Below are 26,066 nucleotides of genomic sequence, written 5' to 3' on the forward strand. Positions count from 1 at the left end.
AAAGCATACAACATACGAACACTATTTTTTTTTTTTTTTGGCAAAAAGAAAACCTCAGACACTAGAGCCAAAATGAAATCATGACTTCACAAGCACTCCCCACACCCCACCCAAAGGAAATTATGGTTGGAATTTTAGTGTGCATTCTTTGGAGTTTTTCTGTAAGTGTGCATGTGTATGTTTGCGTCTATGCATCCTACATGGTGTCCCACTGCTGCATGGACTGTTCTATGCCTTGTTTTTCTCACCTAGTAACATTCCTTTCCTTGTTGTTACATCCACATCTGCTTTAGTCTTTTACTTGTCCAGATACAATGAACTGTGCTTTGAGGGGGTCTTCAGGATTCATCAGATAGTCAGGGACTCTCCAAGGGGAAGGAAGGGAAAGAAGCAACAGTTGGGGCTTCAGATCCCACAAGTGATATTAACCAGAGAAATTTCAGTTGTACTGTTTTGCATATTGGGCTTCCACAAAATTTTGCTTGGTAATAAGAATTGTGGGGTTGAGTATCCTTTTTAAGCCAGTGATACAGTTGAATGCTCTCATATTATTCTTTCTGAAATGCAGGCTCAGAAAGTTAAAGTGACTTCCCCAGGATCATAGAGAGAGCCCAGGAGAGAGCAGGCTTGAATCCAGGTCCTTAGGCTGTATTTCAGTACCTTTGATGCTCTACCCTCAGGCTCATCCTCTTTTCTTCCAAGATCTGGACACACCAGGCACCCATTAAAAGGAATTATCCTGTTTTGACCCTGAAATGAGGCAGAAGTTTATTTTTTTTTAAAAAAAACATACATACTTTTTATTGTTAAGTCATAAAGAGGTATCAAAAGCAAAAATTACAGGGTAAGACTTAACGTAACTACTAGGAGCATCAAAGGAAGTGAAAACAGGACTAGGTGCAGGGCAATGTGAATTAATGAACATGGGAAGGACAAGGATGGGGACAACAGTGAGCATGTGCTGAAGATACTAAGGGAGAGAATCTGGTGAAAATTTTGATCTTAGACAAGCGCCTAGGTAAAGAAATAATGGGACAAGATTTCTAAACCCCACTATGTGCTTAAGAGTCATCCTCGCCATTGGCGCTGTCTCTGTCATCCTCTCCTTCCTCAGCCTCTTTTTCATCATCCTTGATCAACTTTAGCTGGTCATCCCCCATCTTCATTATCATCACCATCCAGTAGGTCCTCCTCCTCAACAGAGTCATCTGCACCCCCCTCAGACTCCATCTTCACATTAGTCTCATCTTTCTTCAGGGAGCTGCTGCTCTGCTCCTCTTCTGACTTATCATTCTTCATCTCTACTCCTTGTTTGCTCTGTTCCTTTTCGATTTTTTCCAGTAGAGAATCCACTTTTTGTTTTATCTGAGTCAACTCCTTCTTAGTGGCCTGAAGGTCATCTCCTTTCAACTTTTCAGAGTTAGAAGATCCCCACTGTCCACTCTTAGAATTGAAGCCACTTTTGCCCCTTCGTGAGGTGTTTCCTGATACACGCTGGTATTTTGAGGGCACTACAGCCTGAGCAATAGGAGGAGGAGGAGGAGGAACACGTGCTGGGTAACTGTACATCCTGTCCTAATAATCCCGTTGAAAGTCATAGTCCAAGTTAAAAGAGGAGCTGTACATCTCTGCTGCAGATCGTTTCACACCTGCTTTTCCTCGGTTCACTTTTGGCTCTGTGGCCAGATTAATATCTAAAACCTGGCCAGCAATCATTCTGCCATCCTCTCCTGCCACAGCAGCCCGGATAGTTCTCTCATTAACATACTGAACGAAGGCAAAACCCTTATGAACAGAGCAACCCACGATTTTGCCATATTTCGAGAAGATTGCCTCCACATCAGATTTCTTGACCACAAGAGTATTGAGATTCCCAATGAATACATGGGAGTTCATGGAACGAGGATCCGTCTTGTTGGTAACATTGCTGGCCATTGTCTTTGATGGTAAGGTGCTTCACAAAGCTGAAAAATGTAGCTGAAGATCAAAAAAAATCTCACAGGAGGGGGAAGGGAGAAGAGATTCGATTCTGAATCTCCTGCTCCCTAGGTCTACGTGGAGAACCCGACTGCTGCTCGAGGTCCGCAACGGGGCCACAACTGCTCAGCCTTTGCCTCTTCACAAAATGGAGGCAGAGGTTTTGTTATAATCAACACATACATCAGCTATCATATGTGTGGCCTACTTAGAGTCACAGGGTCTAGTTAGAGGTGAGGGGCGGAGCCATTATGGAGTGTGCTGTGGCCGAGGACCAAGCCCAGGACCTCCATCTAGTTAGGAAGGGGGTCCCACTTGCTTATAGCTTACATCCAGACTGCTGTTTCTTTCATTTCATTCATTTAGCACCTGCTTTGTTAAGGGTATTATGTTTTCATAGATATCTTTCTATTAAAATCATAAATTCCTTATGAGATATGGATTATTCTTACTTCAGCAATGCAGAACTTGAAGGCAAGATGACTAGTCAGAGGTGCAGTGAAAGTTGGAACCCACAGTCATCTCTAAGACCAGTCCCCTTTTTGCCCAGCAAAGATCTCCCTCTTGGGCTTGGTCAAAACAGTGCACATCAGGTACGTGTGTGGCTGCCTTCTGCTCCACAGGCCAGTGCACTGCAGGATGAGCATCCCTGGTGTATGCATTAAGAAGGAATTCTGTAATTGGGTGTGGGTGCCAACACCTTGCTTTACTATCACACTTATCACTGGCCTCCAGGCCATACCAGCTGCTGCACCAGGGCTGCCAAGAAATACCTTTCTTTTCTCTGGCTTCTCTCTTATTTTTTTTTAGAGCCCACTGGGCAGGACTAATATGCAGTAAAACTGATTTGTGTACTTTCCAGTCCTAGCTGAGGACAACAGCCGTGTGCTTTAGTTGGGAGGTACTTAATGAATGATTTATAAGATATTGAAGATAAAACTTGAAAGATACATGGGCAGTGCTGAGGTGCAACATTCTTGAGAAACAGAAAATCTTAAGTGTTGATTGGCTGAGATGATCTAGAGGGCAGCCCAGGGTGGCCATCCAGTCATCCTGACACTGTTCTGGCAGATTCTCTCCCGACATCTGCAGCCCCTGATGCGGGTCTGGGGAAGAGACGGGCTGGGCAGCAGATCTCAAAGGAAACTTCTGCTTCACCTGTGACCAAGGTCTGAGGGCTTTCCTACCCACAACCCTCTTGGGGATGCAGCTTGCTTTTCTAGAGCAGAGTACAGTGTGCTGAAGGTGAAATATTTCCTGGGGAATGGCCTCTGCTAGGTAAATTGATCTTGCTATTTCCTAGAGGAGTTCATTTCAACAGTTCAGTGCAGTTTAAAAAAGCCAGCTGGGTGTCTACTATGTTCTGGGCAGAGAGTTAGGTCTAGGAGAGTAGAGATGAGCAATGTTGACAAGATCCCTGAATGCAGAAAACTCACAGCCTTCCCTCTGATATTTTCCAAACAAAACAAAACAAAAAAGCCAGTGTAGTCTAATAGAAAATAGGAATTCAGAACTATCTAGAAAAATTTGTCTGATTACTGACTCCTAACACAGTAAAGAGATCAAGAAATCATTGGTCTGAAAAGTTTTGTTCTTCCCAAATTCACTTTGAATACACATGAACCCTCTTTTTCATTTTTTTTTGGCCTCACCACGCGGCATGTGGGATCTTAGTTCTCCGACCAGGGATCAAAACCGTGCCCCCTGCAGTGGAAGGATGGAGTCTTAACCACTGGACCACCAGGGAAATCCCTACATGATCCCTCCTGACTCATTCACTTAGGGTCCCACCAGGGCCCACCTTACCTTCTAGGCTTACTCTTGGCAGAACTATAAAATAGGTAAGTGGTCCCATGCCTCTTCCCTCTCAGAAGTCCTTGCTTTCTTTTCTACTCTCACATCACCTTCCTCCTCCAAACAAAAAAATTCATCAACTCTGCTCTGTCCGGAGTCCATCTCAAAGCTCCTGGACCTGCACCATTTTCAGGCCTCAGTGGTTTGCATTCAGATTCTCAAGGGCAAAATAGCTTTGAGACTCAGAAGTATGGCTTCCTTGGTGGTAGAATTTCAGTTGGTGGCAGCAACAGATGCTTGGAAAGAAAAAGAGGAGAGGATCCTCTCTGGCTCGTTGAATCGTACTGCATGTCTGGACACCAGTTAGTGTTCTGATAACCTGGCAGAGCCATCCTATTTTCTGCCCCTCCCAGACCACTGGAGTGGGTTCAGCTCAGGAACCATGAACGTCTGCTTTCAGGATGCAACTCACAGCCTTTTGGGCCTACAGTTCTGGGCCCATCCCAGCCCTTGATTCTGGGAATCCAATCATAAAGGAGAAGTTACCAGCCTTACTTTAAGAAACCTGGCTATTGCAAGTGGAAATCTAAACTTACCCAAAAGGTGAAATGGGGAAAATCTTTGTTTATTATAGAAAAGCAAAGACATCTGACACATTTGCAAGAGTTCAGGAGAGAAGGGCCGTGACTATGTGCCAGGCCACATGTGGGCTCATCTATATGCTCACAACCACTGTACAGGTGAGAATTTTGAAGACCAGGGAGGTTAAATGACTAGATAATTGTAGCTGGCTCATCAGTGTCAGGGTCCAGATTTGTACCCAAGTTGATTGTCATTCAAGCTAAGCCAAGTCAGCCAAACTCTTCTGAATGTTTGGAGTAAGGCATCATCTGTGCGGAGGAAGGTGCTGCCTGGCCCACCTCCTGGGACCACATTGTGGCTTCCTGGCTGCCTGCCTTCACTTCCCACCATGGTGGCCACTTGTTCATTCTGCACAGCTCTGGTCAGTGAAAGAAAGATGCAAGCTAATTAGCCACATTCCTTTTTTATGAAGGGAGAGAGAGACCCAATAATAACCTCATCTTTTTGAATAATGGCCACACTCTGGCCCCTCCACATGCAGCTGTTCCAAGGTCAGAATACATTACAGACAGCATCAATATCTCCAGCAAACAGTAACTGACCACAGCCAGGGCACTGTGATAGGCCGCAGAGAGAGGAGAATATTGGAAGCTCTTGAGAGGTTAGTTTAAAACAATTTAACTACAGTATGCTGAGGTCGACATGTGCTAGATATTATAATGGATGATAAAAAGATTAAGATACAAGCTGGATCAAAAGGTCTTATTGTCTAGTTTCAGATGTAGGATATATTAGTGAAAACTATATTAAAATATAAGATAGCAGATAAGTAGGGATTGAAACACTAAAAAGTCAAACATTGGACTTGTCCTCAGGAGGCCTGGATTCAACTCTTAACACTGCTACTAGCTGTGCAGTCTTAAGCAAGTCACTGAACTTTTCTGAGCCTCATGTTCCTATATTATAGAGATGATAATTCTAACCTCACATGGTTATTTTGGGAAAAAAATATGATAACTGTAAAATTAAATTTTATATCTGCTATGTAGATATAGATAAAAATTCAGATATATAGCTATATTAAGGGCTGAACGTGCTGGTTAACTTTCAAAAACAGCCTAAAGCAACCATCTATTTGGCTTACACTTTTGTGAGGTGGTAATTTGGGCCAGAATCAGAAGTATACTTTTCCGTTGGTCTTGGTTGATCTCTGCTGGGATCTCTATGCATATCTGTGGTCAGCTGGCAGGCTGGCTAGCAGCTGGAGGATCTAGGATGACCTCACTCACATGTCTGGTGGCTAGCAGGCTGTTGACAGGGGTGACCTGGAAGAGTGAGTCATGTTTCTTTCATCATCCAGCAGGCCAGCTCAAGCTTCTTTACACCCTTATTTGAGTTTGAATCTAACAGATTGAAAAAGCAAGAAAGCCCCAGCTAAACTGGCACCAGGGTCTCTGAGGATGGGACAGAAAATAACCCATCAGCTTGTATATTTCCTCATTACAAGGATGTTGGTTCTATACCATGAACTAAACTATTCAGTGTATTCAGATTTCGCTAGTTTTTCTTCTAATGTCCTCTTACTATTTCAGGATCTGATTTGGGATACCACCTTTTGTTTAGTCATCATGTCTTCTTATTGTTTACTGATCTGTGACAGTTTCTCATTCTATCTTTCTTTTCAGAAATGTCAAGGTCATGAAAGGTTATTGGAATTTTGTAGAATGTCCTTCAATTTGAGTGTGTCTGATGTTTCCTCATGATTAAACTGGGATTATGGATTTGGATGAAGAATACCACCGAGGTGGAGTGCCCTCTTCATCACTCATAGCAAGGGGTATGTGATCAACAGGACTTTGTCGATAATGCTGACCATGATCATCAGTTTAAGGTGGTGTCTTCACTGTAACGCTACTATTTTTTCTTTTCCATACTCTATTCTTTGGAAGAAAGCCACTAAGTCCAGCCCACAGTAAAGGAGAAAGAAATTAATCTGGGATGGATAGAGCTTTTTAAAAAACAATTTTTATTTTGAGATAACTGTGGATGCGCATGTGGTTGTAAGAAAAATACAGAGCAATCCTGGGCACTCTTCACCCAGTTTTCCCCAGTGATAACATCTTGCATTACTAAAGTACAATTTCATCACCAGGAGATTGACATTGATATAATTTAACTACCTTATTCAGATTTCAACATTTTATATGGACTCATTTGTGTGTGTGTGTGTGTGTGTGTGTGTGTGTGTGTGTGTGTGTTTAGTTCAATGCAGTTTTATAGATTGACTGATGGGTAGATTTGTGTGATCAACACCATAATTAAGAGATAGAAATATTCCATCATGTCAAGGATACCTCGTGTTGTCTTCTTATAGCTACAACAGCCTCCTTCTGCCTCCCTCGCCAGCCCTTGGTAATTACTAATCGATAATATCTCCATTTGTAAGATTTTGTCATCTCAAGAATGTTATATAAATGGAATCATACAGTATATAACCTTTTGGGACTGGTTTTCTTTTCATTCAGCATCATTCCCTTGAGATCCATCCAAGATGTTGCCTGTATCAATATGTATCCCTGTTGATTGCTACCTAGTATTCCATGGTGCAGATGGACCACAGAATGTTTAATCACTCACACATTGAAGGACATTTGTGTTGTTTCCATTTTTTGACTATTATGAATAAAGCTGCTACAAATATTCACATACAAGTTTTTGCGTGAACAAAAATAGTTACTTCTCTGGCATAAATGCCTATGGCAGATTGATTTTGAATAGAATCCAGGGTATTCGTGATTTTGCTTTGTTCCTCTCGATGCCCAGACTGGGCTAGTGTCTGTCTATAGTACCTCCACTGGCCCTTACCAAGGATGCTGAGAAAGCAGATGAGGTGGCGCTGCTGCCTTTCAAATTGAAGGGAAGGGGCTCTATTCTTTCCCTCTTAATGGTCTTCAGCGATGACTGTTCTTGGCTGCCCAGAAGGAAGCAGGCACGCTGATTCTGCAGTGGAGCAAAATCAGGGCTTCTATCAAGCAAGCCCTCCTGGGCTCTCTCTGCCTCTTGGCTTGCTTGTGGCAACAGTAGGGGAAACTTACCCTCTGGTAAGTCTCAGGGAGGCTCTGGGAACCACAAGTCAGGCCATTTAGGTCATGTGACTTTTCACATGACTTAAACATTCATTAATATCTCATTTGTATGTGGTGCAATGAACTGAGAATCTTCCATCCGTCTTCCACTGGAGTAGAGATTTAAGTGTCAGATATTCTAACTGGGCCTGTCACCACTGGATGGCTAAAATAAAAATTCACAGCTGTTGAGGTGAATTTTAAAGTGGGAAGAAGTCAACTGCCCCATGTCACAATGATATTAGGGTTATAGTTTTACAAGTAACAGTCAGAGCCTCATTAGTTGAAACAATACATTTATTTTGTGTGAGATTTGACTATGTTACTGCCATTTAAAAGACGTGCCTGTTTTGGTAAGTTGTCTTTGTTTTGTGGTAATTGGTGAGAAAATTAGGCACTGCTCTTGCTGGTAGGGAGCCTGAGCAGAACTGGGGCACCCACCACCTTCTTTTTACTTGAGACCAGAGTCCTCTCTTTTATTTTAGTACTTTTTAAATTGAGGTATAATTGATGTGCAATATTATATAAATTTCAGGTATATGAGTGACTCACAGTTTTTAAGGATTATGCTCCATTTGTAGTTATTATAAAATATTAGATATATTCCTTGTACTCTATAATTTATGTTTGTAGATTATTTATTTTATACATAGTAGTTTGTATCTCTAATCCCCTACCCCTATCTTACCCCTCTCCCTTTCTTCTCCCCACTGGTAACCACTAGTTTGTTCTCTATATCTGTGAGTCTGTTTCTTTTTTGTTATATACACTAGTTTGTTGTATTTTTTACATTTCACATATAAGTGATATAATTTCATTCTCTTTTCTGACTTATTTCAATAAGCATAATGCCCTCCATCCATGTTGCTGCAAATGGCAAAATTTCATCTTTTTCCATTCATTTGTTAATGGACACTTATGTTGCTTCCATATCTTGGCTATTGTAAACAATGCTGCTATGAACATTGGGGTGCATACATCTTTTCGAATTAGTGTTTTCATTTTCTTTAGATATGTACCCAGGAGTAGAATTCCTGGACGATATGGTAGTTCTGTTCTTAGCTTTTGAGTAACCTCCATACTGTTTTCCACAGTGGCTGCACCAATTTATAATCTCATCAACAGTGTACTAGGATTCCCTGTTCTCCACATCTTTGCCAACATTTGTTATATGTAGACTTTTGATGATAGCCATTATGAAAGGTATGAGGTGACATCTCCTTTGGTTTTGATTTGCATTTCTCTGATAATTAATGATGTTGAGGATAATTTAATGTGCCTGTTGGCAAACGGTATATCTTCTTTGGGAAAATGTCTGTTCAGGCCTTCTGCCCAATTTTTGATTGGGTTGTTTGTTTGGTTTTTTTGATGTTGAGTTGTATGAGCTGTTTATATATTTTGGCTATTAACCCCTTATCAGTCATATCATTTGCAAATGTTTTCTCCCATTCAGTAGGTTGTCTTCTGGCTTGTTGTTGGTTTCCTTTGAGTGCAAAAGCTTGTAAGTTTAATTAGGTCCCATTTATTTATTTTTGCTTTTGCTTCTTTTGCCTTAGAAGACAGATCCAAACAATATTGCTGCAATTTATGTCAAAGAGAGTTCTGCATATGTTTTCTTCTAGGATTTTTATGGTTTCCAGTCTTACATTTAGGTCTTTAATCCATTGTGAGTTTATTTTTGTATATGGTGTTAGAAATATTTTAATTTTATCCTTTTACATGTAGCTGTCCAGTTTTCCTAACACCATTTATTGAAGGACTGTTTTGTCTCTATTGTATATTCTTGCCGACTTTGTCGAAAATTAATTTACCATAAGTGTGTGGGTTTATTTCTTGGCTTTCTATCCTGTTCCATTGATCTATATGTCTGTTTTTGTGCCAGTACCATACTGTTTTGATTACTGTAGCTTTGTAGTATAGTCTGAAGTCAGGGAGTGTGACACCTCCAGCTCTGTTCTTCTTTCTCAAGATTGTTTTGGCTATTCATAGTCTTTTGTGTTTCCACACAAATTTTAAAGTTATTTGTTCTGGTTCTGTGAAAAATACCATGTATAACTTTCCATCTGTCTGTATTGTGTTCAATTTCTTTCATGCATCATCTTCAATTTCTTTCATCAGTGTCATAGTTTTCTGAGTACAGGTCTTCTGCCTCCTTAAGTAGGTTTATTCCTAGGTATTTTATTCTTTTTCTTGTGATTGTAAATGTGATTGTTTCCTTAAGTTCTCTTTCTGATAGTTTGTTGTTACTGTATAGAAATGCTACAGATTTCTGCATATTAATTTTGTATCCTTCAATTTAATGAATTCATTGATGAGCATCTAGTAGATGGTGGCATCTTTAGGATTTCTATGTACAGTATCATGTCATCTGAAAACACTGACAGCTTTACTTCTTCCTTTCCAATTTTGATTCCCTTTACTTCATTTTCTTATCTAATTCCTGTCCAATTCTATGTTGAATAAAAATGGTGAGAATGAACATCTTGTCTTGTTCCTGATCTTACAGAAAATGCTTTCACCTTTTCACCATTGAGTATTATGCTAGCTGTGGGCTTTTCATAAGTAGCCTTTATTATATTGAGGTATGTTCACTCTATATGTACTTTCTGGAGAGTTTTCTTTTTTTTAATCATAAATGGATGTTGAATTTTGTCAAAAGCTTTTTCAGCATCTGTTGAGATGATCATATAGTTTTTATATTTCAATTTGTTAATGTGGTATAGAACATTAAAAAATTGTGGATACTGTACCATCCTTGCATTCCTGGAATAAATCCCACTTGATCATGGTGTATGTATTGTTGGATTCTTTTTGGTAATATTTTGTTGAAGATTTTTGCATCTATGTTCATCAGTGATATTGGGCTAGAATTTTCTTTTTTTGTGATGTCTGTGTCTGGTTTGGGTGTCAGGGTGATGCTGGCCTCATAGAATGAGTTGGAAGCACTCCTTTCTCTGCAATTTTTTGGAATAGTTTGAGAAAGATGGGTATTAACTCTTCTCTAAATGTTTTTGGTAGAATTCACCTGTGAAGACATCTTGTCCTGGCCTTTTGTTTGCTGGGAGTTTTTAAAATTACTGCTTCAATTTCATTACTGGTAATTGGTCTGTCCATATTTTCATATTTCTATAATGGAGGGGTCTGAGGCTCAGACTGGAGGATGTGAGAGGAATTCAGGGGACTGCTGAAAGAGAAGGAGAAGCAGGGGACCAAGTAATTGGGATAACAGGGCCAGCCTTGACTTCTTCCACATCCACAGTTCTTAACATCAACATGCTCATCATCACTGATTTCAGTGTGTTTATGGTGTGGGGAAAACTGAAACCTTGGGAGAGGGCTTCCTGACGGCCTTATGAGGTCCCTAGGAAAGACTGTGCTCAAGCGGCACTGCCCCTCTTCTCTGTCCCTGGCACAGGGTCCATTTTAAGAGTAAATCCTCTACTCCCCCTGCCCCTGTGCACTTCCCCATAGCTTAGCTGGGGACACTCTGGGATAGAGGCCCTGCCAAGTTACATTTAAAATGAGGGATTACATCAGTATGGCCCCCAATCTTGCCTGGTCATCAAGATAGTGACAGCTTTTGAAAAATTTCAAATTCTAGTTCCTACCCTAAAGGTACTAAATGAGAATTTTCAGAGGGGAGACAGGAATCTGTATTTTACCAGCTCCCCAGATGATCTGATGAGCAGCGAGATCTGAGAATGGTATACTGGATGATGTCTACTATTATCTCTCAAGGATGGAGGAGGAGGAGAAACAGAGGTAGAAAAGTGACTTTATTTTTATAACCAATATCTTTATCCCATGAAATTCTGAAGCTTTCCGTATGCTCTTGTTCTCATAATCATCCCATCCAGGCAAGGTAGTAAGAGAAATGCCACACAGTTTCCAATCCTTTTGGGAGATGATGAAACACAATTGGAATATTTCCTCTAAATTTCTTCCTTTCCAGAAATATTTAGAAATTATTCATCTGACAAAAAGGCCCGTTGGAAAAATGAAAACTTTTGGATTCCAGAGGAGAGGCAAACAATGGCCATTCTATTCTCTCATGGCCACATTTTTGAAAGAGCCTTCTCTGCTCACCATCTCTACTTACCTCCCATTCTCTCCTTAATCTGAGTCTATGTCCCTTCCCACCCTGCCCTCAGATATCTCACACAACCTAGCATATATTGAGGCTTACCATGTTCCAGGTGTTTAAAATACATATTTTGTCATCACATCAGCCCTATGGAATAGCAACACTGGCACGATTGTCCCTATTTGATAGAAGAGGACACGAAGGCACAGGAAGTTTAATTCTCCTAAGTGTCACAGCTTATAAGTGTAGAGATCAGGTTTGAGACTCCAGCAGTCTGATTCCAACCCCCATTTCTCTATACTAGAGATAAAAGTAGACCCTTTCCTGAGCAAGATTAGATGGGTGGGGAGGATCTGGGGGCTGTAGGTAAGGTGCAAAAGTCAAGAGGGGAAGTTGGGACTCAGAGGCAAAGGATGCCCCCTTGATATCGGATTGGGATGGACCCAGCAATTCAGCTGCAGTTCCCTTAACTCAGCCTGGAGAATGTAAGATAATAATAGAGAGAGAGATTGTCCTGACACGTCATGATGGTTTGACAGCTCCAGTCTCCACCATCACCTCCGTTAAATCACTGAGTTCAAGAAAGTGAAGGAAGAGGAGGAAAATAACTCTAGATTTGAGGAATATTTTCTTTAAAGCATGTAGTCAAATGGCCCCACCACCAGACAAGCAGATCACATACAGATGATTTAGCTGCAATATTGTCGAGTTCATGGAGTGAAGAATTCCCATTCCCATCTCTGAGAAGACTGGAACTAAATAAAGTTGAACTGACTTTTGACAGTGCAGTGCTTGAAAATCTATCTGAGCTCCTATTTAAAGGCACATAACCTTATTTTAAATTAGCTTCTCGGGGTTTGGCTACGACACTCCAAGGTTTAAAAATATACATTTCCTTCTACTGTGAAAGCCTTCTTTGCCTCGAAATTTTCCAGATATCTCTGTAACAGGCTTTTTAAAAATCTATTGGGAACTCTAAGGCTCTCTGCACAAGCTAAGGTTGGTAATAACAGCAACAAACAACACCAACAACTATAATTTATGCTAAGTACTTTCCTGTGTTAACTCATGGAAATCTTCACAAAAACCTTATGGGGCAGGTACTATTCCCAGCTTGCAAGTGAGAAGTCTGAAGCTCAGAGAGATTAGGCCACTTGCTTAAAGTCACACAGGCACTGAGTGGAGATAATGAGTGTACTTGCGTTCTGGCCAATCTATAAATAATGTAACTGTAAGCCTTTGTACTTCAAGGATGGGTAACCGAGGATACCCAAATTCCAAACTTGAGGACTTAGGGGAACCCTCTGCTCATGGGTTCTCTTAGGCTAGGCTCCAATTTGGGCTGGAAGGTTTTGTTTCTGGGTGAAGTATTTGGTTGGGGGATATCTCTGCTTAGTGAACTTGGAGTCGTTCACATCCAGCCCTTGACTTAGTTTTTCTGTCTGTGGTAGGATGAAAAGTGTCACACACTGGGTGCTGATATGTCTAGCGGGCCCACATCTTACGTGTGTTTAAGGAATCTCACTGTAATTGTAAACAGGTGGACAGGCCCAGTGAGGGCATTGGCTAGTGCAGTACTTGGAGGAGGGCTCATTGGCTGAGCCAGGGTCCTGCCTCCACAGCCTGGTCCTGGGGACTCCTGGCCCTCAACTCCTACCTCCCAGCCTCAGTGTACAGGTTGGGGGCAGCAGAGTACTCTGGTCCTGTGCTTATTCCCTTTATACTCCTGGCCTGGCCAGACTTCTTTCCCAGCCTGGAGTCTTAACTACGGGGAGCAATTACACGAGAACAGAACAACAAATTGGGATCAATACAGAGAGCTGACTGTCTACTGGAAGAAACACAATTTATGACTTGGCTGGATTATGCTTACCAGCCAAGAATAGCAATAATTCCAAGCAACCCCACTGACCAGGATCAATCATGGCATTTTATTACTTTGCTAAACCCTGCTTGCTCCTTACTCCCCAGCTTCCATCTTATTAGAACCCAATCTCCAAGGAAAATATTGCACTTGTTATCAAATTTTAGAAAGAAAATTTATGGCAAAGGCAGATTGATTTAAAGACTTCTTCTAAAACAGGAGTGGAGGGCGGTGGAAAGGTAAATTTGGCTGCGTCTTTTAGATTGGTTCTTTTTCTTATCTCTCCATTTTATGACATAATCTGTTGTAGCATTACCCAGGGTCCTCTGGGCTGAAGCTTCTTGCCCAGCATTAGATAAGGGGGAGATATTGTCTGGGTGTAAAGTTTAAAGCCCATGGTAAGGGCTCATTTTTCTCATTTCAGGCAAGGGAGAAAAGATATAAAATGGAAAGCAAGCAATCAATAAAGAAGAAAGATAGAGATCTTCTCAAAAAAGGAAAAAAAAAAAGAAATCCTCACCTCACTGACTGCTCTTCTAACTAAGATTTTAACAGGCAGATAATGAGCTCACACATCCTCTGCTCAGGGCAGGGACTGGAGAGCGATCCCCCATCACCAGCATAATCCACTCGCAGCCTGCATAATGGGGTGCAACTCCCATTAGGAGCTTTTGGAGTTTTTGCATACAACCCGGCCTTCCTCATGCCCATTAGTCAATCTTTAAAATAAGTGCAGAAAAGTTAATTACTTATCTGGCCATGGGGGTGGGGAATTGTGGTGGTTTGTTCAAATTAGGTAATAAATGCTGTGATTCTATTCTGCTTAAGTGTACAGAGCTACACCCAATTACTCATGAGACAATAAAGGAAAAGGTGAAACGTACTCTTTGGTTAATCCTGGAGTTTATGATAGTCTAGTTGGATTTAATGGCCCTACAGTTATTCTGTTGTTAGAAAATCAATATTTTCCTAAGAAAGAGTAGGGACTGCCATAAATACACTCCCAGTTATATGAAACTTGGCCACAGAACTTACATACTGCAGAGGCTATGAGTGGCAAGGAAACAGCCTTCAGAGGCAGCAAGGGAACTAGGTACCCCATAAAAAAGCCCACACACCTGTTTAGGGACTCAGTCGATCAGAGACTTAAAGCAGCTGTTCTGTGGCTGTCAGGGAGCTAGGGGTGCTCTGTCATCGGTTTTCTACCTGTGGGGTTCCTCCATGTCTGTGTCACCCATGCTGGAGCAATGGGGGCATAGCAGACAAGAATGTACCATCAGGGCCAGGTAGGATATTTGCAAGAGTGATAAAGGTGAGAGACTCCCAAAGCAAAGGCAGCAGGGTGTCATGGCATGAACACAGGGCTAGCAATCAGAAGACTGAATTTGATCCCTCTCCCACTTTCCTGTGTACACTGAAGCCAGTCATGTAGCCCCATTTTACAGAGGAGGAAACTGAGGTTTTGAGGGATTTACAACAGCTAACACGCTGAATGGTTCTGAGTTTAAAAGAAGGTATGTGTTGGACATTTGCCATTTATTTCAGCTGTCTAGCACCTAATATCCCTTCCTATGTTCAAGAAATTCTGCATCTTATTGAATCTTGGTAGAAGTTAGAGCCCCCTTTCTGCCATAGAATTAAAAAATGCCACATAATTGTTTTTTCCAAACTTCTTTGCAGTTAGGGCTCCTCTACGCGATGCGGCTGTGGTCAGACAAACACATCTGCTGCAGATTTGAATCAGGATTAGTGAGGTAAAGAATCAGGGACAGTAGGTCATCCTCTGATGATGGTAGAGGTGATGGAAGTGTCCTGATTGATTCTGGATGTAGTGGTTATAACCACAGTCCAATGCTAGCAGTGCCAGAAACATGGCCATGCCAGCTATGGAGTTGGAGGTTTCACGGAGGCAATTGTCATCCTTATCAAACCATCCTGTGGAGGGATTCTGAATGCCCTTTCTGGCTGTGTAGGCTCAGAGCCCATTTCCTCAAGGGTCCTGTGTACATTGTCATATCTCTTTTATTATAAAGTGTATCCTTTGGTCTGAGGGAGTGATAGGGAGATTTGCTACAAAACATCAGATGTTCTGCAAGGTCTCAGATGGCAGAGCTGGCAAATGCACTGCGGGTGGAAAGGCAATGCAATACCCAAAATATATATGAAGTATATCTATCTGGAATCCCTGCCTCCTCCAGGCAAAAGGAATCCAGTGTGATCAGTGTATCACCAAGCGGCTATTTGATCTCCTTGAGGGATGGCACCATACGTGGGGCTTAGCATCAGTCTTTGTTGCTAACAAGTCAGGCATCTGGAAGTACAGTGACTCTCAGGCTTGGTGGGAAGGAGCCCTTGCTGTTGGGCCCACAGGTAGCTTCTACCTCTGCTGCATGACTGCTCCATTCACGAGCCCACTGTGTAAGCAATGCGATGATGGGGGCTGTTGGACTTCTGCTGGATGAGTCTTCCCATCCGTCTGCTTGTTGAGTGCTTCCCCTGATGTAAATATTCTCTTCTCCACACGCTCCATGCTCACTCTTGTGGGTCCACACACACACTGCTTTCTCATGCTTCTGTCCCTGACTTTTCAAAATGACTCCTTCCACACCCGCAAGCAACCATTTAATCCCTTCATCACTGCCTAAGAGCATATGTATAGGCCTAACTCAGGCTGCTTCACCCTCCATACACAAATTTGCTGCTCAAAATTCTGCCCACTGGAGGGATTTTCACTCACCACTGTCTTTCAAGCCTGTTCCTGGGGGTGGGGGTGGGGTGGGTATTTTATGGCAACAGTCCCTTTTATGCCCAGAGCTAAACAGCAAGCTGACCTTTTTATGAACCAAGCCTGGGTGTTTCTCTCTCCATTCAGCTGAAGAGGCCAGAGGTATAAACTGCATGAGATGTCTGATGCAACAGCAGTAGTTGGCATATGGGGGCCTAGGCCACCCTCCATGTGTAGTGATTGTTGCTGTGCCCATTCAACCGTATAACTTAGTGGGTCTGAAAATATCCAGCTCACTTTTGGCACCTACAGTAACACAGTCATTGACATTCCGCAGTCAAGTGGCTTAGTAGCCTGCCAGGCACTGTCTTTTAAATGCTGAGTAATAGTTGTTGTAATGCTTCTCTGTAGCTACTTTTGTTTTTGCTCCAGGGCCCTACGGATCCGCACCTCAACTCAGCAAATTAGGCTTTTAGAAATGCCATAGAGCATCCTTACCTACCACGGATATCTCTAAAAGCCATCAGAGCTGATGAATCATATGGGCCAAGCATTAGGGCCACTTTTCCAAGTTTTGCTGAGCCCTCTTCTGCTCTGGGCACTACTCAAAAACTGACAACCTTCTGAGTCACCGGGTAAATGTGTCACAGGAGTCTTCTTAAAGACTTGTGTATGCTCTCATCAAAAATCCAAAAAAGCCTACCAAGTGCTGGGCCTTTTTCTGAATGGTAGGAAATGCAGGTACAATGACTTGAGCTTCACATTGGAAAGGAGGATTTGACAGGCTGCAGACCACTAGCCCCCTAACATGTTCACTGATGTAACAGACTCCTTAGTCTTTGCAGGTTGACCTTCCAATAACCAGGGCACATCATATAGCTTTCCAGAGTATCCAGAGTTCTTTCTACTTTTGGCTCATCAGGTCTGGTTAATACGATTTTCAAGCGCATCTGCAGAGATATCCTGATTCCAGGTCTCAGAATACCGAGCCTTTTCTAATGTTAGCATAGGTAATTTGCCAAGCCTGTGAATTTAGCCACATTTAGAATTTTGCGACATTTGAAAATCAGATTGTGGGCCTAATTGTCAGCCGTCTTCCTTCCATCTGCAGAAGATCAGGACTTTCATATGGTTTTGCATTTTATACAACCATAATGTGTCTTATTTCACCCCATTTATTACCAATAATGGGATCCTTGTCATCCGGCCAGCAAGGGATCTAACTTCAGAATCCCGTTCTTAGAATATCCTTTTTGATACCATTTCCGGTGCCAACTGACCCCATATGGATTACCCAAGGAGACCCTGAGACAAAGGTATAAGTGCAAGTATGTTATTTGAAGGAGATGCTAGCAACACTGGTAGGCGAATGAAAAGTAGACAGTCAAAGAAGAATGCCAATTAAGATTGTGTTCTCAGGCAAATTTCCACTGTAGGTAAATAGAGCGTGAGTTTGCTGGGCAATTCTAGAAGCCAGCGTGGAATATGCAGCTCAAAATTATCCTGCCTGAGAGGTGAGGGAGGAGGGATATTTATCAATTCCCATTAGTCATTGGTTGAGGGCTGCCCTAGTGGGGCAGTTCCTTGACACTTTCAGCTAGAGTGAACTTCAGCAGCCAGAGAATTTAATTACCAATGGTTGGAATTTGCCCCAAAGTATATGGAAATGGTGAGCCACTAGTAGGACTTGCTCCACCATTGGTCAGTTATCTATGAGCAGGACCAGGCCAATAGGGGTGAGGAGATGTGGAGATGGCAGTACCAGGTGTAGAGCCTGGGGCTGATAGCACTGCGCCTAACTCTGAGGGGAATATATGTCACATAGAGCACTTAGGGTGGCCTTGCACGTAGTAGATGTTCAGTAAATGAATACCAATTATTTGATGTCTGAAGGACATAAAGGAAGCAGGGGGCCAGGAGGGATGTAGTAGACAGACATCACTAAAGAGCTGGCCTCTGCTGCCCCAAGTGCTGGGGTAAAGGATTGTCCATGTGCCCTAAGTTACAGTAGGCGTCTTTGTAGCCAGAGAACTGCTGCTCAGAGAACCTTTTAGGAAGGAAGGAGTCCATTCTCTCTTTTCTGTCCTGTGGCCTGAGGCAGGTAGTTGGTCCAGAGTGGCTCCCTAGTCAGCAAATCTGGTTGAATTGTGTGGCCCGGGGGGGCTCATTATCTCCTCCAGTCGCTTGCTCCTGGATCTGCTCCTGGGAAAAAACCCTGGGAAATAGGAAGAGAGAAAGTGGCTGGGGAAGGAATGAGCAATTACAAGTGACAAGCACCAGCCCCAAACATTCAATTACTTTTCAAACAGGCTATTTACAACCCATCAGATAGAGCCTGAAGGGAGTGGGTAGTGTACAATGTGGGAAAGGTCAGGGCTCAAGGAAGCAGGACCCGGAGCCTCAGGACTGGCTCTGAGCTGTGTGAGGCTGAGAGACACAGGCACGGCGGAGCAGGACATTGGGAGAGAACAGCAAAGGGCAGGCAAGACCCCTCCCTGATCGTCCCTCTTGACCCTGAGGTCTCTCTTCCAGGAGCCCCGCTCCTTTCCATCCTGGTCATTCCCACCATGCCCAGCACCTTCCCAAGCCCACACCTTCATCATCCTGCTCCTCTCTTACCTTCCTCCTGGCCTCAGCTCGATATCCACCACCCTGCACAGAACTTTCCTGATGACCCAGTCCACCCTGATCACTTGCTTTCTGAAAATTTGGAACCTTTACCCTTTTTGCCATTCACTTTTTTTTTTTTTTTTTTTTTTGGCGGTACGCGGGCCTCTCACTGTTGCGGCCTCTCCCGTTGCGGAAGCACAGGCTCCGGACGCGCAGGCTCAGTGGCCATGGCTCACAGGCCCAGCCGCTCCGCGGCACGTGGGATCTTCCTGGACCGGGGCAGGAACCTGTGTCCCCTGCATCGGCAGGCGGACTCTCAACCACTGCGCCACCAGGGAAGCCCTGCCATTCACTTTTCACAGAACTTTTCACAGAACTTTTTTCACAGAACTTCACAGAACTTTTTGTCAGTGTCTTCTCTCGAGTTCAAGTTCATTGACTTCTTATTTTTCATCTGTGCCTCCTCTCCTGATCTTAGCCCAGTGAGTAACACATAGAAGATGTCTCTGCTTAATTACCATAAGCCTCAGTTTCCCGTTCACAAAATGAAACTCAAAATAGTACTTTCTTCGTAGGATTGCAGTAGGGGCTGTGGCATCACTGCTAGTTAAGTGCTCAGTGCTGCGGCTACTACGTAGGGAGTACTCAATAGTAATGTGATCGGTCATTGCTTGTTGAGCTGTTCATGGTTGCCAGGGCTCAGAGAAAACCACGGTGGTCAGGCCACCCTTTTATTTCTTCCTCATTTTGACTCCTTTAAGTTAGGACGTGAAGAATTAATTTGATTACAAGATGTATTTTAGGATAATTTCTTGCAAACCTTTTGGCATGGAACTATGTAAATTAGCTCTATATCATCAAGATTTAGAAGTCATCTCTTGTGTTTATTAGCGTGGAATTTGAGAACTGCTATCTATGTCTGATTCAGGTATCTTGGTCAGCCTCATTTTCTAAAGAGATTGCTCACCAGAGCCATGTGTGGTCATTAGAGTGAGTGAAATCTTCAAAGGCATGTCTGCGTTAGGAGAAGCAGCTGGGGCATTATCTCCAAGCTGGACTGACCATGCAGGAGATGAGAACACGTGATGATGCCCGTTAGTGATGGCCTTGACAGACACGGCACCTGCTCCTATTATAGGATTGGCTTTGGTTCGCCGGATACAGGGTTGGGGCAGCTGTCCCCTCTGAACCCCTCTAGAAAAAACACTGCCGTACTAGAATCAGACCAGTGTTTGGATCTTAGCTGAGACTTGATACTGTATTTTTTCTATTTGTCCTCCAGGCTCTTTCTCCACCCTTCTCCCTGCTCTGTGTCCAGAACGCTGATCTCTATGAACTGCATCAGTGTTCTGCATCAGTTCTCTTGCCCTCTGGCTTCCACTTGGGTTTAGTCAATGGGAGGCGCTAACAGGAGATCAGAGAGTGAGGTCAGGGTACTTATTGCTTTGATTCTCTCCTTCCTGGCATGCAGATTGGCAGACTGATTTCTTTATCCAAGGCCACAGTTCCCACAAGGTGCCCTCTTCTACGGCTTACCCCAGGTTCCAGTTACCATTTACTCCTTCTCCCCTAGGGCTGAAAGGTGGGGACATCTGTGGTTGTCCCAGGATATTTCATAATCCCTTGCTAGATTCCCTTAATCTTGCTCATAACTTTGTAAATGATCCTTGCATTAAACTCTCCTAAATCATTCAGTCATCCTTCTGACATCTATGAGGCAGCACAGTACAGCGGTTAAGAGTGTAGGGTCTGCAGTCAGATTATCTGGGTTCATATCCTGACTTGACTTTTCAGTAGCTGTGTGATCTTGGAAAGTTGCTTAACCTTTAAGGGTCATGGTTTTCTGTAATATGGGACTAATCAGGGTACTTCTCTGATTGGTTTATCATGAGAAAGAGAAAGAGAGGAGGATAGTCTAGAAAGAAGCAACAGCATAAACGGAGGCCCAGGGACAGGCAGGAGGAAGATGAGGCAGAGGTGAGACTCATCTAAGGAAAAACTTCCAGAGAATAAGATCATCAAACAATAGCTAAGGGTAGGGGAGGAGCCTGGGGAGTTGGAGGAACACAGTGAGTGCTCATCTTTGAGTATGGTTATTTGAAGAGTGTAGGCAGGACCTTTAGCCAATGTCATATTCTCCCAAAGTGCTGGAAGGCTGGAATTCCATTAAAACTCTGGAATCAGAGGTGAATTCTATTCTAGACTAAAGGTTCTCGTCCCCCATGACCAACTAATTATATATTATTATAATATATAATTATAATTCTGATATTATAATATCTCTTATATTGGCACCCGTACCCTCTTGACTCATCTTTTTCTGTTTTTTGTTTTTTAGTTAATAAACATTATTTTTTAGAGCAGTTTCCAGCCTGCAGCAAAACTGAGTAGAAATAGAGAATTTCTATCTACTCCCATCTTCACCAGCCCCACTCCAGCCTCCCTCACTAAGAACACCTGCACCACAGTGCTACGCTTGTTACCATCAGTGAACTGAGAAATCATTATCACTTGAAGTCCATACTTTATATTGGGGTTCATTTTTGCTGTTGTTACATTCTATAGGTTTGGAAAAATGTATAATATGTATTCATCATGATAGATCACATATAATAGTTTCACTGTCCTAAAAATCCTCTGTGCTCTATTGCTCTATGTATTCATCCCTTTCTTCCCCCACACACAGCAACCACTGATTTTTTTTTTTTTTTACTATCTCCATAGTTTTGCCTTTTCCAGACTGTCACATGGTTAGAATCATACAACGTGTAGCCTTTTCAGATTGGCTTCTTTCACTTAGTAATATGTTTTTAAGGTTATTCCATGTCTTCTCATGGCTTGATAAATCATTCCTTTTCAGCACTGAATAGTATTCCATTGTTTGACTGCATCATAGTTTGTTTATCCATCCACCTACTGAAGGACATCTTTCTTGCTTCCAAGTTTTGGAAATTATGAATAAAGTTGCTATAAGCATCCGTGTACAGATATTTTTGTGGCCTTAGTTTCCAACTCATTTGGACAAATAACAAGGAACATGATTGCTAGATTGTATGGTAAGAGTATGTTTAGTTTTGTAAGAAACCACCAAACTGTCTTCCAAAGTGGCTGTACTATTTTACATTTCCACCAGCAATGAGTGAGAGTCCTTGTTGCTCCACATCCTTGCCAGTATTTGGTGTCAGTGATCTGGATTAAACAACAATATCTCATTGTCGTTTAAATTCGCAATTCCCTAATGACATATGATGTTGAGCCCCTTTTCATATGCTTACTTGCCATCTGTGTATCTTCTTTGATGAGATGTCTGTTCAACCTTTTGCCCATTTTAAATCAAATTCTTCATGTTTCTTATTGTTGAGTTTTAAGAATTCTTTATTCTGGATAACTATAAAATTTATTTGGATAAATATCAGATTTATCATTTGCAAATACTTACTCCCAGTCTATGGCTTGTCTTATTCTCCTGACAATGTCTTTCACTGAGCAGAAGTTGTTAATTTTAATCAAGTCCATTGACTCTCCTTTTGGTGTTGGCAATTGCTGTGGCAATAGGTTGCATGCACAGGTAGCCTGACCAGAGTCTACCTAGGCTGCACAGCTTATCTCTTACTCTCTTCTCTTGGGCTTCTTTTTCTCCACCTTGGAAGACACTATAGAACCCTGTTCAACTGTGCTGGTTTATATGCCAATTTCTAAGAGAAAGGGAGTTAAACATCCCTTGGGGCAATTGTTTGCCAGTGGGGTCAGGAGCCAGTACATGAATATCTTCTCTCCATATCTTGTGTAGACAATTGTGAAGCACACTGTACACAACTCTTCAGAGATCCCTAGTGGGTTGAGTCCCAGTTGTTCACACTTATTGAGTCTACTCAGCAATGCACCCTTGGATTGACTTTTCCCCTTTTCCCTTTTTACTCTCCATTCCCTTCATCCTATTCTTTAGGATCACTTCTCAAAATAAACTACATTCTGGCAAGCTTTTATCAAAAGCTCCATTTTTCAGGGGGCACCCCAAGCTAAGACATTATTTTATTTGGTTTTCTGTTATTAAGTGCATTTCCCTGTTGCATTTTATGCTACTTTAATGAACATAGTTTATGTCTCTTAATAGTACACAAATAGCCGGAAGTGAGCCCTTCATAAATAAAACCACAGCTTTAATGACATGTCTAAATAGCCATTGTCTTCAGTGAGTTACACCTTCCAGCAAGCTGGGCATATGCTGAAGCAGGATGGTTCAGTCGAAAGAGCAATAAAGTGGAAGTCAGGAGTGAAGGCTCTCTTGATCCCACCCTCCCACCATATAATTGTATGATTAAACACACTTTTTATAAAAACTTTATTTAGATACAATTTCTATGCCATAAAGTCCATCCTTTTTTTTGTTTTGTTTTGTTTTGCTTTTTGCGGTATGCGGGCCTCTCACTGTTGTGGCCTCTCCCGTTGCGGAGCACAGGCTCCGGACGTGCAGGCTCAGCGGCCATGGCTCACGGGCCCAGCCGCTCCGCGGCATGTGGGATCTTCCCGGAACGGGGCACGAACCCGTGTCCCCTGCGTCGGCAGGTGGACTCTCAACCACTGCGCCACCGGGGAAGCCCTATTTAAAATATATAATTCAATGTTGTTTTAGTATATTTATAGAGTTGTACAACCATCACCATAATCTAACTTCACAACATCTTTGTCAGCGTCCCCAGTAAACCTTGTACCCATTAACAGTCACTCCTCATTTTCTCTCCCCCTCTGCACTCTTCCCTTTCTTTCCCAGGCTCAGGCAGCCACTAATCTACTTTTTGTCTCTATAGATTTGCCTATTATGGACATTTTATATAAACAGGATCATGCAATCTGTTGTCTTTCGTGACTGACTTCTTTCACTTAGCAGAATGTTTTCAACGTTCATCAATATTGTGGTATTAGTTGTGTGAGTCTGAGTAACCACTAACCTCTTTGGTCCTGCTTCCTCCTCTGCACATCAGAAGAGAAGGTCTCCAAGGTCCTCTCCAGCCCTAGGAGTCCCAAGGGAAGCAGATGTAAGTAGCAGAGAAACTCAGAGGAAAGATGGCTCCAGCTTTTAAGATTTCAGCTTTGAATTGAAAGAGGCTGAAAGAAGAGCTGCATTTTTTACTGCTGAGCTCCTATTCGACAGTTGGTGCCCATCTGTGTGGAGAAACCAATTACCTATGAGGAGTAATTGAAATCATTAATAGCCACAAACAAATGTGTCTGTGCTGCAAGCAATTTGCAGTAACATTTAGTAATTGACAGTAATTTTTAGTAATTAAACTCTTAAGTAATTCATTTACCAAGCCACGCAGCCATTTTATGGGATTCCTCGGTGTTCCCACAGCAAATCTTAATTACTTATCCCAAGTACCGGGAATATTTCTGTCATTTCTAAAAAAATATAGTGAGTGTGCTATTCTTAGTAAGCTCCAATAGAGAGAAAGCCAAAGAGAGGAGTTATTTTCCTGGGTGGCAGTAATTAAAAGACTGGGGGTAGCTTTGTGGCCAATAATAAGGTTGCCGAGTGAAGCCCTTTAGACATGATTTTTATCTATGCTGCATGGAATGTCAAAGTGAAATCTGGATTAGAACAACTTATTTTTGTCTCCTCTTCCTCCTCAATATTTTGGCTCAGTCTTTTCCAGGTTTTTCCAGGCTATTACAAACTCATGCATGAGCTGCTTATGACAGAGAACAGTCAGAGGGACCCGCTTCTATCTTCAAGATACCATCTGAATATCTGAGCTTCATATTCACTGCTCCCTGCAACCTGGCTCCATTACACCTTTCCTAGTGATTTATGACTTGTAGGGGACAGTGTTAATTGCTAACTCAGCATCTAGTCCTGCTTTCTCCTTTCTAGTGTCCGTGATTTTATTCAGGTAACCGCCCCTTCTCTGTGCAGCCTATGTGAATGAGGGAAGCTGGGTCCTGGGGTGGATATTAACTAATCTAAGCCAGTCATAGTAATCCCACTGTAATCCCGCTCTTGCTAGAGACTAGTTCAAGAGTTACTATTGGTCCAGGAGTGATCATGTGATCTTGGCTGGCTCAATCAGCGTGAAGAAAAAGGCTTTCATTCCAGGTGTAGGGGAGAGAATTTTTTCCCTTCATCTTGCTGGATGTGAAGAATCTCGGATGCTGCTGGCAGCCACCCAGATACCATGTGGGAAACTAGCCTGAGAACAAAGTCTACACAGAGATGGGCAGAGGCAAGAGAAACTGTCGAGAAACTGAACTTGAGTCCTGCTGTTCCTGGACTCAAGTTCTGCTTCTGGACTTCTTGTTATGTGAGATAATACATTTTTCCTAGGTTTAATCCAGTTAGAGTTTGGCTTTGTCTTTCAAAGCCCCAAACATCCTAACTCATTTACCACCAGTTCCCATCTTCCACTGCAATCTAACTGCTCCATTCCTGAAACAGTCTGCACACCTTGGCTCACACGATATTGTCACAGCTTAGTATGCCCTATGCCACTTCTCTCTATCTGGGGAAAACTCTGCATGAGCAAAATCATGAATGTCCATGCTCAGGGCCAACACTACCTCCTTTGCAAAGCCTTCACTGAGCACCCAAGCCCTGTATGAAATTATCTAGCATGCTGTTTGAGCACCATACTTGGTGTTTCTCACTTAGAGGTGCATGCACACACATCTTTTCAACTAGTTTCTGGACAACAGAGAATGTATCAGCATGGCACTAACCTGACAGTCTGAAAGGGAGAGTGAGCTAGATGCCTGTGGAAACTAACACCAAGAGGGTGTGTAGAGAGAAGTTTGTCAAATACTGCAGACATTCAGAGGAGAGGGAGATCATTTGGGGCAAGGCTGGCTAGGAAGATATGGAACTTCCTTGAAGAAATGGAACCAAAACTGGGATCTATAAAGATGTGCAGTTTTTGGGGCTTCCCTGGTGGCGCAGTGGTTGGGAGTCCGCCTGCCGATGCAGGGGACACGGGTTCGTGCCCCGGTCCGGGAATATCCCACATGCCGTGGACTGGCTGGGCCCGTGAGCCATGGCCGCTGAGCCTGTGCGTCCGGAGCCTGTGCTCCGCAACGGGAGAGGCCACAACAGTGAGAGGCCCGCATACTGCAAAAAAGATGTGCAGTTTTTTTGATAAAGGCTATATGTGAATTTATTTAAAAAAATTCATTCTGTTACTTTCTCCAACTTTAGTGGGATATAATTGACATGTAACATTGCATAACTTTAAGGTGTATAATATGTTGATTTGATACACTTGTGTATTCCAATATAATTACTGACACAGTGTTAGCTAATACCTCCATGATGTC

General features: G+C 42.6%; 1 pseudogene; it reads right to left on the bottom strand.

Moving 5' to 3' along the window:
- Positions 1-804: 804 nt before the first annotated feature.
- Positions 805-2,123, bottom strand: LOC137228098 (heterogeneous nuclear ribonucleoproteins C1/C2 pseudogene; annotated as a pseudogene).
- Between the last annotated feature and the right edge of the window lie 23,943 nt (positions 2,124-26,066).

The sequence above is a fragment of the Pseudorca crassidens genome, chromosome 7 (assembly GCF_039906515.1).
Source record: "Pseudorca crassidens isolate mPseCra1 chromosome 7, mPseCra1.hap1, whole genome shotgun sequence".
NCBI lineage: Eukaryota > Metazoa > Chordata > Mammalia > Artiodactyla > Delphinidae > Pseudorca > Pseudorca crassidens.